We start from the raw sequence: 15,405 nt of genomic DNA, 5'->3' as shown, positions 1-15,405 counted from the left end.
TCGATGGAAAGTTGTTCGTACCTGGCGAGACCCACAAATGGCTCAAGCCCATATCATGCAGGCTCCTTTTCACCGAGCGAAGCCATGGGATTCGCTCCGATCCCCACATGGCCTTTACCTCGGTTAGCTCTTTTGCAAAAAGGGCCAAATCCTCCGAAGTCCATATGCGCCTCCAAGTGGACACTACTCTGTATCTTGCCATGTCCGATATTGGGAGGCAGCCCATGTCGTGGCAAAGTGGAATCTGTGGGGTTGATTGGGGCAGCCCTACCAGATTACGAAGAAACCTACACTGTATCCTATACAAACTCGAGAGGTCCATAAAACCCCATAACTCTGCCCCATAAAGTGTCGCAGCATTAATTTTAACATCATAGATTTGAAGGGCGGGGACAACCCTTTTAGTGATTGATTTCTTTTGCTCACGCAAAAGACAACCAGTCAGTTGGGCAAGTTTTAGCTGTTGGGTCTCTATTTGTGGTTTCCAAGACAGTCGGCAATCCAGAGTGACCCCCAGGTACGTCATCGTATCAACTTGTTCCAGGTTAACCCTGTTAAGTTGTACACTACTACGTATTGGTTTTTTCCTGGAGAAAACCATAAACTTGGTTTTCCCCACATTTATCTGAAGGTCGTTCTGTTTACAATATTCCTCAAAGTGACTTAAAGCCGACTGCAAACCTCCCCTAGTCTTAGAAAGGAGAAGGGTGTCGTCCGCAAAGATCAACATTGGGAATTTAGTCCCCGCCAAGGACGGTGCGTCAGTATTAATAGGACCGAAGAATTTCACTACCTGATCTATAAAGAGTAAGAAGAGGGTGGGGGCAAGAACGCACCCCTGACGGACTCCCCGTGAAACCGGAAATGAGTCAGTATATTGTCCTTGTAACCCCCATCTTACCCTGGCAAAGTTATCTTCGTGTAGTCTGATAATCATCTCCACCAGTTCTCCCGGCATTCCTAGGTCCCTTAGTACCTGCCATAATTTTCCCCTCGGCACCAAATCAAAAACTGATTTCAAATCTATGAAAGCAGCAAAGATGGTGCCGCCCCCCAGTATAACGACCTTCCAGAAAATCATGCAGAACCTCAGAACCTGGTCAATGGTACTTATACCAGATCTAAAGCCCGCCTGTAGCGGGGACAGTATTCCTTCTAGTTCAATCCACCCTTGGACCCTCGCCAGAATCATACGGGCAAAAACTTTCTGAAAGCAGTCGATTAGGCTGATAGGGCGATAGTTCCCTGGGTTCGATCTATCACCCTTTTTGTGTATAGGGAGGATCTCCGCCCCCTTCCAAGTTCTGGGTATATGGGCACCTCTCGCTATAGTGTTAGATATGCTGGTTAAATAGGGAACCCAAAGGCCTAGGTTTTGCTTAAATAGGTCTGCTGGGATTTGATCTAACCCAGGAGCTTTCCCTCTCTTGATTAGGCCTATTGCATGCTCCGTTTCCGCTTCTGTAAAGGACATAGTCACGTTGCCAGGGGGTATTGCCGGTAGCAGATTAGGTGCAGACGTAGGGTCAACAACTACTGTACAAAATTGGGAGGAGTAATGATTTATCCAGACTTCCGGAGATACGTTGTTAGACGGGATACGGAATTCACCGTCTTTTCCGCATTTAACGATATCCCAGAATTTGGTCTGGTTGTTAGATTTACTAGCGTCCAAAAGGTCTGCCCAAAAGTCGTCTTCCCATTCCCTCATTGCCTCCCATTGGACTCTTTTGTACCTTTGTCTGGCCTCTTTTATTGCACTTGAGTCTCTGGATTTAACTTTCTCTATTAGGTGACTATGCGCCTCTCTACACTCTCTATTATACCATTTTGCTCTTGGAGCATTCTGGTGCCCGTTGCTAGGCTTACAAGGTTTTGAGAGAATAGTTTTAAGCTCAGAGAAGCATTTGTCATGTATACCCATGATCTTGTCTAAATCACCCTGACCCCTCTCAACAACAGCAGACCTCACTTTATTTAAAGAATTAGTCACCACATTTTCAATGTTGGCCTGTATCATTGCATCATTTGATATGGTTGACCATTTCAGTCTCCTGCGGTCATTTGATACGGTTACAACCCCTTGCCCCCTTGGATCTGGTTCCGCTAGTCTTTTCATGCCATACGTTTTAACTTTCAGGGACAATGGGTTGTGGTCGCTTTCCGGACGCAATACAATTTCCATATCGACAATTAGACTCCAATATTCCATTTTTATGAGGATGTAGTCAATACGACTTTTCCTCACACCATTGTCAAAAGTGGGATTGGCTCCAATGTCCGATTTGGTGCGTCCGTTTGCGGCCCTTAGTCCCCAAGTAAGGCAGAAAGCAGTCCAATTCAGGGCAGCCTCCGTTGCTTTAACTGGCTGTTTATTGGAAAGTTCGGGGATTTTCCAGGTCGCATCTTCTTCAAACCCCCAGTTGTCTTCCGGCAGGTACAGTGGTTCAATTGTGCAATTAATATCACCCGCTATTATAATAAATGAGCCTTTATTCCATCCCATTAGTAATGTGTCTAGGGCGCCTATCATCTTGGGGCCACGGCCGCCAGGGAGGCCTCTAGAGTATATGTTAATAATAAGCATTTTCTGCCCCCCAACTTCCCTCAGCCTTATAGCCAATATGTCGGGATTATCCACATACAGTTCAGAAACTGAAAAACACCAGGCCTGCTTTACCCAGGTGATCAGACCCCCTGACGCCCGCCCTTTAGTACCTTTTATAGCTGGTTTAAAAAAATTTATGTATCCAGCCATATAAGACGGAGATGTGGCCCATGTTTCTTGCAGGAGGACAACCTCATGTTTACCTATAAAGGCCAACCAATCCTCAGAAATCATACGGGTCTTAACTCCAGCAACATTCCAAGATACCATATGTGAAATTAAAGAGTTTACCTCTACATGGTTATTGCTAACATTGGGGGGGGAATGGGAGCTCGGTAAGCTGTCATTTGTTAGACTAGTCACAACTATATTGGAGGTGGAAGCCTCTTCCTCACTTTGCCCCCTCAGCATACTAGTGTTGTTATGGAAAAGGGACTGTTGCTCCTTTACTAATTCCGAAGTGGGGTTAAATGGGATATGCGCTCCCTCCCCCTTCCCTATAGCTGTGTTCGGTAACTGGGTCGGTGCGCATAGTCAGTCAACCCATTCTAGATCTGACAGTGCCTCGAAATGATTGGAAAGGGGAGGGTAGTATTGTGGGTGATGGATTATGGGCTCCCGGGGCATTCCCCCTTTAAGTTTCCAATGATTGGGGCCCATTTGATTAATTGGGTACATATGTGGGTAGAAGTAACCAAGGTGTAAGGTCTGTACATCACCCAAATGGGCAAATCTAGCTTTCCTTTGGATTCTTTCCACCACCCACGGGTCTCTAAATGAAACTAAAATACAGTCCCCTTCCAGGTCTTTTTCGCCCTTGCCCACCCATTCTACTCTCCTTACAAAGAGGATTTCGGTGGGAGATGACGGGGGCAAAGGGCGATGTTTGTTTAGCCAGAAGATGACCTTATTCCGCAGATCCCCTTGTGATTCTTTAATACCTTCTCTTAGGGGGGCCACTCCGGTTAGAACGATGGTGTATTGTGACGTTTCGGGAGGTAGATTTACTCTGGGTGGCTGTCGTGAGTTTCTGTTGTCTGTCCTCGGATTCCTATCTTGGAGAGTGGATTTCCTCTCCCTACCCATTATGGAAGTCTGTGCTGGAGTGTTATTAGGTAGATTTGCTGCGCCATTTGCTGGAGGTTTTTTCCCCTGCGTGTTGTTAGTTGCCACTGGGCATTTAGCCTTTGGTGTTTCTTTAGTAAGGGCTCTGCAAACAATAGTCGATGTAGTAGCTGTGGTTTTTGCTCCTGTTAGTGGTTTTTTAATAATAATAGTAGAAGGTGACCCTGCGGGGATAGTTGTGGTTGACCCCCCTTCTTGGTTAGCACCCCCTTTAGGGCCCCTTGCCTTAAAACTAGTAGTCGTTAAGTTTTGCAAGAGGTCCATATTAATATTGACCGCTGCTTCCAGGACATCTATTTTAGCGGACAATATCCTGGTATTTTCTAAGATCGGATGCAATAAGGTTTTAATCATTGCTTCTATTTTTACCAACAGGACATCGTCACTGCTAAAACATGTTGGGCATGGATTAGAAGACCCTGAATGGACCAATGAAGGACAGTACACTATTGGGGGTTCTTGTATGGTCTGGGAATGAGAGGAGCTATTAACATGATCTATTTTTGGTTGTTTTTGTACAATTTCTCCCGTTGAGCTTGGGGCGTGCTTTCTTTTCCGTGGAACCTGATTGGTAAGTACTGGAGGCAAAGCAGGCATGCTGGATAAGGTTAGAGGGTAAAGTTGGGGGGTTCTGGACAGGCTACTCTCGTCGTCCTTCGTATTTTGGCTATCCTCTTCTAAACAGGTCAGGTTATTATCAGATTTTGGTTCAAAGTTATCATTAGACATGGATGTTGGATCTCCGTCCCCATCTACATGAGCTATCGCTTCAGTCTCTGAAGTAGAGATACAATTAAATGCAGCATTAGATAAAGGGCTTTTAACACGGGCCAGGGCACCAATAGATGAGCGTTTCCCAGTAACTAAGTCCAGGGACAATCTATGCTCGGCTAGTTCAATTTCTTTTTCTAGTATCCCTGTGGCTCGGGTGAAAAAAGCGTCAAGGGGGCCTGAGACAACACCCTTAGAGGTTTGAATATGCACAAGGCGCTGTTTACCCGATCTTAGGGCCATAGTTGAAAATTAATAAAGGTGCCACAATATAACGCAAAATGTAGTATGCGGTGTAACGAGACGGTGAATGTACAAAGAACCAAGACTCTAGGCCCAACCCAACCTCGTCCGACCCCGGACGGCCACAGACGGTCCCGCCCTTGTCCCGGGCTTCTCCCGGCGCCCTCCCGCGCGCTCCCGCGCAGCGGAAATGTTACCTTTCCTTTATGGGAGATCTAAGGACCCCAAGGGGGCGGGGCCGGCAGGGAGAGGAGCCCAGCTGGTAACGGGCGCGCGGGGACTCCTGGTCCGTGGAGTCCTCCGCTCTACCCTCGCAGCCCTGCCGGTTGAAAGAAGCCCTTTGGAGTATTGCAGCCGCTGTGTTACCGCGAAGCGGGACCCGCGAAGCGGGTCCGGCGAGAAGGGGCGGTACACAGCGGTCGGAGTCAGCGGTAGGTGGCTGTGGTAGCAGTTACAGGTTGCCCAATATTGATAGGAGAAATCCACCTGATGTGAGGCTCGACTGCCTTTTAGCTTTACCGGCGATTGGGGGCGGGGCCGGCAGGGAGAGGAGCCCAGCTGGTAACGGGCGCGCGGGGACTCCTGGTCCGTGGAGTCCTCCGCTCTACCCTCGCAGCCCTGCCGGTTGAAAGAAGCCCTTTGGAGTATTGCAGCCGCTGTGTTACCGCGAAGCGGGACCCGCGAAGCGGGTCCGGCGAGAAGGGGCGGTACACAGCGGTCGGAGTCAGCGGTAGGTGGCTGTGGTAGCAGTTACAGGTTGCCCAATATTGATAGGAGAAAAAACTCTTGATTATGACTCTAGAGCTGATCCCCAAGTGGGTCAAGCCTCCTTGAAATATATTTCTTGGGTAAATAATAAGGTCTTTCTTTTGACTCTTTTATTCCACCTCTGGGTATGGACTTGCTACTCTATTCACTGCCTATAATTGTCAATAGAGATCTCAGAGGGTGTTGAAAAAGTTATTTACCTGTGATCCAATTTGTTGTGCGGGGGATCAAAATTGTAATTATAAGAATCGTCCCTGCTTCCTGGTGCAAGAAAAGAAACATTGGTTGCCTCGTCTTGTGGAAATGTGGATTTCCCTGATCAGTTATGTCCCCTATCTTGGACCCCAACGGTTCTATGTGCATGTTACAAGTACATGTATGTTCCCTCCAGTTCCAGTTATGAAGACGCAAATACATGTGCGTCCACCGTCAACATGTCCTCTGTCAGATCCGCCATGAATAGGCTGGATATTCGATTCCTAAGTATGAAAGGCCACCGACTTTATATGGCTAAGTTACTCCATTTTTACAGTTCAGGCAAGTAGGCCCGATTCTGTCCTCAAAGCCTTTCCCTGCTCTCTGCCTCTGACAGCTTCAGCTTGAGCCTGCATCTGTGACCATGAACTTTGTCTCATTCTCTGTGCGGCCCACGAAGCCTGACATCAGCCTATTCTCTGCCAAGAGCTGTATTTCACCTTCGAATTATCTGCTTCCCCCTCAGCCGATGCATTCCTGCCTAGTAGCTTAAGTAAACATTCCTCCAGTTACCAAGCAAAAGGCCCGGTTTCTCTGCCCTCATGCAAGTAATTCATAGCCCTGTCACCATGGAATATTCCCATCCCCTCGCATTCAGTGTAGACACTTAGACGCTTGTACACACACACACAGTCAGTATAGAATAGATTCTGTCCGAGAGCCCTTCCCTTGTGGATAACACAGTTCTTTAAACATAGGATATTAGATATGATTCGGGATTAGGTTGACATAACCCCAGACTTTTGTCTCCACATGTAGAGCTAAATGTCAAGTCCCCTTCACCCCCTAGTTGCACGTCAATTACACGTCATGCTGCTGAGCGCGCATCTCTGCCAAGTATTTCTGCTGACATTGCGAAATCATCTCCAGGTATCCACCCACACATGACAATTTACCCCTTATCATCAAGTGGACGCCCACATGGACGCCCACCTTCACGCCTACTTACACGCCCACATGCTCTAATCTCATTCTCTCTTGCTCTCTTGCTTACGTACAATTGAGAAATGTATATATACTGTACTCTGTGAATAATGTTTTGAGAATATCGAGAATACTTTTCAGCCCCGTCCAGATCCTTTTTGGTGATGGAGATATTCTCCCTTTGACTCGAGTTATTGGAATAAAGCCCTTTATGAATCTGATACCACAGACTCAGCCTCTTGCTTTATGCATGATCCTATTGTTAATATTTAAAAGTCTGAGAGCGTGATATTTTATTTACCACAGAATGGCGCCCGAACAGTTTAATCTCTTTCCCCACACGCCGGAGATGAAGGTCCTGTTTTGCCCCCTTCCATAGCCGTGATGGACTTCAAGCGTGCACGTCGCGGGTTTTTTTCCCGCCAACTCCCTCAGGCCACCGAAGGGGACAGACTGCGACAAGGCATCCATACGAGGCGGTGAGGAACGCAGATTGTCTACCCAGAGCCCACCTGCGAGAGAGCTGCGTCTGAGGTATACAGAGGCCCACCAGGTTTTCAAAGTCCCGATGTCCAGAGGGTCCGATGTCCGCAGTCGTCGAGTCCAGTCCATTCTCTGAGGCCTTCCGTTTCAAGGAGCTACTCGGTGAGTACCATCGCCGGGGAGGCGTGTTGACGCGCACATAGGTTGTGCCGGTCAAGACGGATTTGGGTACACAAATCCGGTCTGCACTGTTTAGCAGTGTATATGTACTGTTTAGCAGTATATCAAGTATTCCGAAGTATTCAGTTATTGTCAAGAATTCAGCGTGGTGATTAGTTAGGCAGACTGTCATCATTGTCGGTCGTTGTTAAAATGTTTAATGTTTAATGTTTAAAGTGTTCAAATATTGTGGTATGAATGATTGTTCATTGTTCACTGTTCATTATTGTGTTTTTTTCGTATTAAGTGAGTTCAAGAGTAAGTATCAGATCAGTTGTCAATATGCCGCTCTTCTCGAAGTTAAGACAGATTACTACCAGAAAAGGGGTGCTTGAAGAAGCAGTTCCTATTCCTCCTAGGGACACTACAGGACATTTTATTTTTCACAAGCATGGCTTAGACGCCATATTATTCCTTGATCTATGGGTGGACTACACCAAAGAGTTACCAGAAAGTCAGAGATGGCCCGTAGCTGGGACCTGGGATGCCGAATGTATCATGAAAGTCGAAGAAGAGTTGTGGAAGAGGAAAGCTAGACAGTCACAGAAAGACGCTGTTGAATTATGGCGTAAAGAATAGCATAGACGCACAGAGTAAGCGCTCAGAAAAGAAGAGAAAAGTATGGAGGATTCAGACAAAGCCCGAGAAAACGTGTTAGTTGAGGAAGGTATCTGAGTAAAAGCAGAACAAGTAGATGGACAACGAAACACTCTTATGAAAGAGAAAATGTAGACCAGCTTGGAAGGATGCCATTGAGTTTTTGGCGCAAGGCGTCACATAGAAGGTCAGAGTAAGTGTTTCACGAAGCAGAGAGGAGTGGACTGGAGTCTGGAAAAGCCAAGGATGAGATGTTACAGGAGGAATTTGAGCTGGTAAAATGAGCGTAGGCTGACAGAAAAAGAAATACTGACGTTGCTGGTATTTATCCCGTCCTTTCAGAGGACCCAGCAAGAGTGGCCCCAGTAAAAAGACCAGTTATAATACATATATTAATTACATAGTAGCCCAAAGGTTCTTGAGCCCCCCACCAAATGAACAGCGCATAGCTGGTGTTTACATGGTCCAACATTTGACTACATTGTCAATAGGAAATTGAGAGGGGTGCAGCTAGAGAAGGAGCAACTCCTGTGATTTGATGACACCCCTAATGTACAAAGTGTTAACGAAAAATAATTAGTGACAAGTTTAGCTTGGAAAAAGAATTGTGGGTATTTCGAATTTGCAAATTTTTCATGAATACAGGTTTGTGTTCTTGATGGTCCAGTGAGCCAATGTGCTGGGTCAAGTCGGTAAGATTATGACCCCCTGAGTGCAAATTGTATGTAAAAATAATTTTTCAATTGAGCGAATTATTGCAGTTTTTATGGAATTGAGTAGTCTTTTTGTCTTTGACAGCTTCAGAGTGAGGAGAAGGTGGGGGCCGTGTAGAGCAGAATGTGATACAGAAATCGGAGACAGATTCTGACCTTGTAGCCAGTGTAGGTGGGGGCCGATGAGAGGAGCAGAACAGGGCACTGCTTAGAAGGCTTCTCTGACATCGCATCTGTGTAATGCCTGCAGCTGGAGAGCCTTGGGGCCAGGAGTAGGAAAAACAAACAAAAGATGGCTGGCAGCCCAGGCTCAGGCCGCGCTGAGGGGCTATTTTTAACTTCTCTGATAAGACAGGGCAGCTGAGAAATGTAAGTCGAGAAAGATTCCCTTGTTCTATTCTGTGCAAAACAAGTGCCCCGAGGAAATGTCTATGGAGAAGATTTGTTTTATTTTTTAGCAATTGTTATATTGCTTCTGGTCAGAAAGTAAAATGTTGCTCTTGTTTGGAATTTTAAGGGCTATGTGCCTATATAAAAACGATTTTCAAATTCAGACATTTTTGAATTGTGGCCACAAGCTGCCACCAGTTGCATTGGATAAATGATCCAGTGGTTACGGGTCTGTGAGGAAAGATGTGAGATGCATCTTCGACTAGGACATGAGGGTACATTGTGTACAAAGAAGCATAGCACATTTTTATAAAAAAAAAAAAAAAAAAAAAAAAAGAGACAGGTTCGTGTGTTCGTCATTTTTTGATTATTGTTGCTGATCCTGTGTGTCAGACTTGACGCGGTCATCATTGGGATGACCCACTGCCAGATGGGGTTGTATAGGGCAGGTAAATAAGTTATTGATTATAAGCCTGACAAATTAAGCAGGCCAGAATGTTCGCATCTGAGCTGTAGGTACTGTAATTACGCATCGCTGCTCATTTATATATGTTAGTGTAATTATCCATGCTTTCTGTGCCCGGTATACTGATGGCTTGGCACAATTACTAAATTTCACAGACATGATATTACCATTATCATGCTGTCAAAATAGCAGACAACACGTTATCAGTGTATGTCTAATTGGTGTTGGAGATGAATGAAACAAAAGAAAAAGGCTATGCAAGACTAAAATATTTTTCACATAACTGCCTTTCTCTTATAGACAGGCAGCCTCGGTCATATGTTTCCAGATTGGACATTAAGGAACAATTATGATCTGTGCACTCGCATTTTAACTCTTGAAAGGCCTGTTTTAAATAGGGACTGCCACCACAGAGGGACATATGAGGCCCGGTATTTAGGGTAATGAGAAAATATCTGACAGGATTTCCTTTTTAAAGTTTGCTTTAGTAAGCTCATTCTTGTGAGTGGTGGCCCCAAAAGTTGACTTGTTTTTGAATTAGGCTATTTATTGTATAGGTGGAAATTATTGCACATTGACTGATTTCTTTAGCAGATAAATTATTAATTATCAACATTAACAACTGTTCTTAAACTTGGTTTTCCGAATATTTAGGTAATTTAGCATTCCTATTAGGGCCTCCTAGCATTAATATTGACTTCAGGTTGGTGTAGGTTCATGTAATAGGGACATTTGCATATGAGATGTCATTTGGCTAGCTTATGAGCTAACACAATGAGGTTTGTACATTAATTTGAAGGATTTCTCGCCGTTTCACATACGCTGTGTATCTCCTATAATTTTGCTTACGCCCAGTAGCTACACACAGGGATTAATAGTATTGTCAAGACACAGGGTGGCCCCTGAGGAGGTTCGCTTCCCGCTAGCCCCTTAAGAAATTAAGCCCCTTAGAAATTAGCCCCCTTAGAAATTAAGCCAAGGAAATAGGTATGGTGTTTTCCCCTTTTTCTCATGTTTTATTGTGATCTTTCAGGGGAATTAGTCCAAGCCCCTAATACAGCTTCTACTAAAGTCCTCTCTTGGACACAAGAACACACTGTGGCATTTGAAGAATTAAAGAGAGCTTTATGTCAAGCACCAGTTTTAGCAAACCCTGATTACAACAAATCGTTTATGCTTTTTGTGACAGAGCGGGATGGAACAGCACTATCTGTCCTAACACAAGATCATGCAGGAAAACACGAGCCCTGTGCTTATTTTTCTAGTACATTAGACCCAGTAGCACAGGCTGTGCCTGCGTGCCAAAAATCAGTTGCAGCAATGGCCTTAGCCATAAGACAAAGTGACTCGATAGTGCTGGGCCACCCTCTGACAGTACAAGTACCACACGCAGTAGAGGTTCTCTTGAACCGGACACAAACACAACACCTGACTGTAGCTAGACTGACGGATTATGAGCTGACGTTATTTCAACCACACATAGAGATCAGACGATGCAACATACTGAATCCCGCTACCCTTTTGCCCTCCAGTACAGAAAGCGTTTCACCACACAACTGTGTTGAAGTAATACATACCGTGACTAAACCAAGACAAGACTTGACAGATGTTGCACTCCCAGACCCCGAGCTAACACTATATGTTGACGGCTCATGCATGAGGACAGGGGCGGGAGAATTAGTGGCAGCATATGCAGTGACTGCTGATACTGTAATAATAGAGACTAAAAGAATAGACATATTGTCAGCACAAGCAGCAGAGCTCATCGCCCTGACACAAGCGTGCATAAGAGCTAAGCACCTGAGAGTAAACATTTACACCGATTTTGTGGAGAGAAAGAGGTTTCTTGACCTCTCATGGGGCCAAGATACAGCATGGCCCCCTTATTCAAGCCCTACTGGAAGCAATACATTTACCAACAGCCATAGCTATCCTAAAATGTAAAGCACATACTAGAGCCACAGATACCATTTCCCAAGGCAATGATCTGGCAGACCGAACTGCTAAACAGACAGCTCAGACCCCACTAGACATGACAAAATCACAGATACTATCACTGTCCAAAGCCATGACAGTTAGGGATCCTTCCAGGGATGTACAAGACATTCAGACACATGCTACTGTAGACGAATTAAAGAAATGATCGGAACAAGGAGGGGTACTGACTGATCAAGGTTGGATGACAAAGGGCAAATCCACATGGTTTCTTCCTGATACCATGGTACAAGTGATTATAAATACCGCACATAGTCCTGCACACTTAGGAGAGAAAGCAATGATAGATAGCTTACAGAATATATGGTTCAACAAGCACCTGCGTGCAGCAGCGAAACAAAAGGTCAGAACATGTATGATCTGTTGCCAATTCAATGCAGGTAAAGGCATTCCGATGGAACAAGGTGGATTCCATCCACCTGACCACCCTTTTGAAGTGCTCCAAATGGATTATATCCAAATAAACAGATGTAGAGGTTACAAATATGTCCTGGTACTAATGAAGCAGGTGTCCCTTCTGTTAGGGTATACCTGGAAATTCCATTGTGTGCGACATCCTGAAGCAGCAGGCCTTGTAGAAAGACATAATCAGACATTAAAAATTTGCGCAGACAAAGGTATAGACTGGATGGTAACCCTGCCGGTTGCCCTCTTTTACATGCGAATTGTAGCTCATTCTAGAACAGGCTTATCTCCCTATGAAGTGGTCTTTGGTAGACCACCAAAATATGTGGGCACTACAATGCCTAAAAGATTACTTATGTTGACAGTAACATGCTGACAGATTACCTGGCTTCCTTGATGTCTGCACTACTCTCTTGTTGTTCGCAGGTTGCTGCCGCCTTCCCTGACAACACCCAGGTCAAAGAATACTCCATCGCTCCTGGATGACAGGCGCCCAAGTCAGTGCTCTGGACCACGGGGACGGCCGTTAAAGTCAAAGTGCACCTTCACCACTCTTTTACAAAGGAAAAAACTTTGAACTTGGATTTTGAACAACATTTTCTAGAGGAGAATGCCCAGAAGTTTCCACAAAGCTAAACCTTGATTCAAAAAGTCAGAACCCGTTTGATCAATTAAGTCCACTAGGTGGTGAAGCGGTTGAACATGTATTCTGGCTCGCATAAGATCTTGGACAATAACATAAAGCAAAAATAAGAGAGTTAGATAAGAAGCAAATAGATGTATAGTGACTGTAATTTTTCAATATCTTAAGAGCATCACGATAATATGTATCAGCTTAATACTACATGCTATTTTTCCTCCTATTGCCTCACTTTTACACTCCTCCACTAATGATACCATAAAGCACACATTTAGTGATCTGCCATCCTATGAGCTATCATATCGACTTGCCTTACGCAACAATACCTTTATTCAGATGCTGCACCATTCACATCAGACTAGCAATGCTACAGACTGCTGGGTCTGTGGCCGACTCCCCCCCCTATCAGAACTATAAGGGAGTTTTGCCCCTTTATTCTCTATCCGTTCACACACAATGGCTCCTGTGGAGCATGGTTTAGTTTGATTAATTCCCTAGATTCGAATTCCGCAGTTTATCAAGACAACTGGGTATGGGGAAACCTGAATTTAGTTTTTGCTTAAAGTCTGCTACCCTAACAAGGAGGGACTTCCCAAAAGAACAGGAACTGATCTAAGAAATGAAGTATATGGATTAGGTAATTTTACACTTAACCTCATGATCCTGAACGTTGAATCTGAAGCTACACCAATCTTGCCCACCATGTCCGTATTCCCAGTAAAAGAGGAATTATGTATAAGAAAGAATGGCTCCATACACATGGGCCATAGTAAATGCACCACTGTAATAAAATTCAGTGATCAAGGCAAGTCTACATTTAGAGCTTCTCGTCATTCCTACTTTATATGTGGCCAGACCGCATATATACGCCTACCTCTAGATTGGGACGGTACCTGTTACATAGCATTCCTCCTACCACCTGTTTTCCTAGCTCCTCCTGATTCTCATAGAAATACTCATTTAGTACACAATAGACAGCAGAGAGATCTCCCAATTGTCAATTACACTGAAACAGCATGGGAAAAATACACAGATTTCAATAAAGGTTTCTTTCCCTATATAGGTACAGTTACCAATAGTAAGCTGATACGTAGATTAACCAGAACCCTTGAAGCAGTAGTGAACGAAACTATTTCCGCCTTAGGCAATTTAACAGAAGAGCAGTCTGCTATGCGGATTGTTGTGCTTCAAAATAGTCTTGTCCTTGACGTTATCCTGGCCGATAGGGGCGGAGCTTGTAGGGTCATCGGATCAAGCCATTGCATTTTTCATACCAGAAAATTCGCCATCTGTATATAAAGCCATAACTCGCCTTCATAAGATTGTAAGCCAGATACACCAGAATCCAGGCACCTGGACTTGGTCCGGTTGGTTTTGGAGTGTATTATCTACCTTTGGATGGAGGGTCCTATCCTTCCTAGGTATTGGCCTTCTCATACTATTCAGTTGCTGTCTATGTCTACAATGTGGACCAGCGATTTGTGGTCTGTGTGCCACATCGTGTATTCCACATCAAGGTTTTCGCTCAAGATCCCGGAAGAAGAAAGAAGAAGAAATGATGCTCCATGAGCAAATCGATGGATTAATGAAGATTGATGTTTCTTGACGGGCAAGTAGGGGACAAGGAGGGAATGTGGAAATGTGGATTTCCCTGATCAGTTATGTCCCCTATCTTGGACCCCAACGGTTCTATGTGCATGTTACAAGTACATGTATGTTCCCTCCAGTTCCAGTTATGAAGACGCAAATACATGTGCGTCCACCGTCAACATGTCCTCTGTCAGATCCGCCATGAATAGGCTGGATATTCGATTCCTAAGTATGAAAGGCCACCGACTTTATATGGCTAAGTTACTCCATTTTTACAGTTCAGGCAAGTAGGCCCGATTCTGTCCTCAAAGCCTTTCCCTGCTCTCTGCCTCTGACAGCTTCAGCTTGAGCCTGCATCTGTGACCATGAACTTTGTCTCATTCTCTGTGCGGCCCACGAAGCCTGACATCAGCCTATTCTCTGCCAAGAGCTGTATTTCACCTTCGAATTATCTGCTTCCCCCTCAGCCGATGCATTCCTGCCTAGTAGCTTAAGTAAACATTCCTCCAGTTACCAAGCAAAAGGCCCGGTTTCTCTGCCCTCATGCAAGTAATTCATAGCCCTGTCACCATGGAATATTCCCATCCCCTCGCATTCAGTGTAGACACTTAGACGCTTGTACACACACACACAGTCAGTATAGAATAGATTCTGTCCGAGAGCCCTTCCCTTGTGGATAACACAGTTCTTTAAACATAGGATATTAGATATGATTTGGGATTAGGTTGACATAACCCCAGACTTTTGTCTCCACATGTAGAGCTAAATGTCAAGTCCCCTTCACCCCCTAGTTGCACGTCAATTACACGTCATGCTGCTGAGCGCGCATCTCTGCCAAGTATTTCTGCTGACATTGCGAAATCATCTCCAGGTATCCACCCACACATGACAATTTACCCCTTATCATCAAGTGGACGCCCACATGGACGCCCACCTTCACGCCTACTTACACGCCCACATGCTCTAATCTCATTCTCTCTTGCTCTCTTGCTTACGTACAATTGAGAAATGTATATATACTGTACTCTGTGAATAATGTTTTGAGAATATCGAGAATACTTTTCAGCCCCGTCCAGATCCTTTTTGGTGATGGAGATATTCTCCCTTTGACTCGAGTTATTGGAATAAAGCCCTTTATGAATCTGATACCACAGACTCAGCCTCTTGCTTTATGCATGATCCTATTGTTAATATTTAAAAGTCTGAGAGCGTG

The 15,405-nt window shown here is 44.9% G+C and overlaps 1 protein-coding gene and 1 long non-coding RNA gene across 3 annotated transcripts in view; one reads left to right on the top strand and one right to left on the bottom strand.

The window, feature by feature from the left end:
- CACNA1D (calcium voltage-gated channel subunit alpha1 D) overlaps positions 1-15,405 on the bottom strand; it is a 1,031,608-nt gene that overhangs the window by 96,140 nt on the left and 920,063 nt on the right. The window lies entirely within an intron of this gene.
- On the top strand, positions 6,527-15,338 carry LOC146797556 (uncharacterized). The gene is made up of 2 exons (XR_014968503.1): positions 6,527-7,339; positions 12,389-15,338. It is a non-coding gene; the product is annotated as an uncharacterized LOC146797556 (long non-coding RNA).

The sequence above is a fragment of the Triturus cristatus genome, chromosome 9, assembly GCF_964204655.1.
Source record: "Triturus cristatus chromosome 9, aTriCri1.1, whole genome shotgun sequence".
Taxonomy (NCBI): domain Eukaryota; kingdom Metazoa; phylum Chordata; class Amphibia; order Caudata; family Salamandridae; genus Triturus; species Triturus cristatus.
This window is presented reverse-complemented; position numbering and strand designations above follow the sequence as displayed.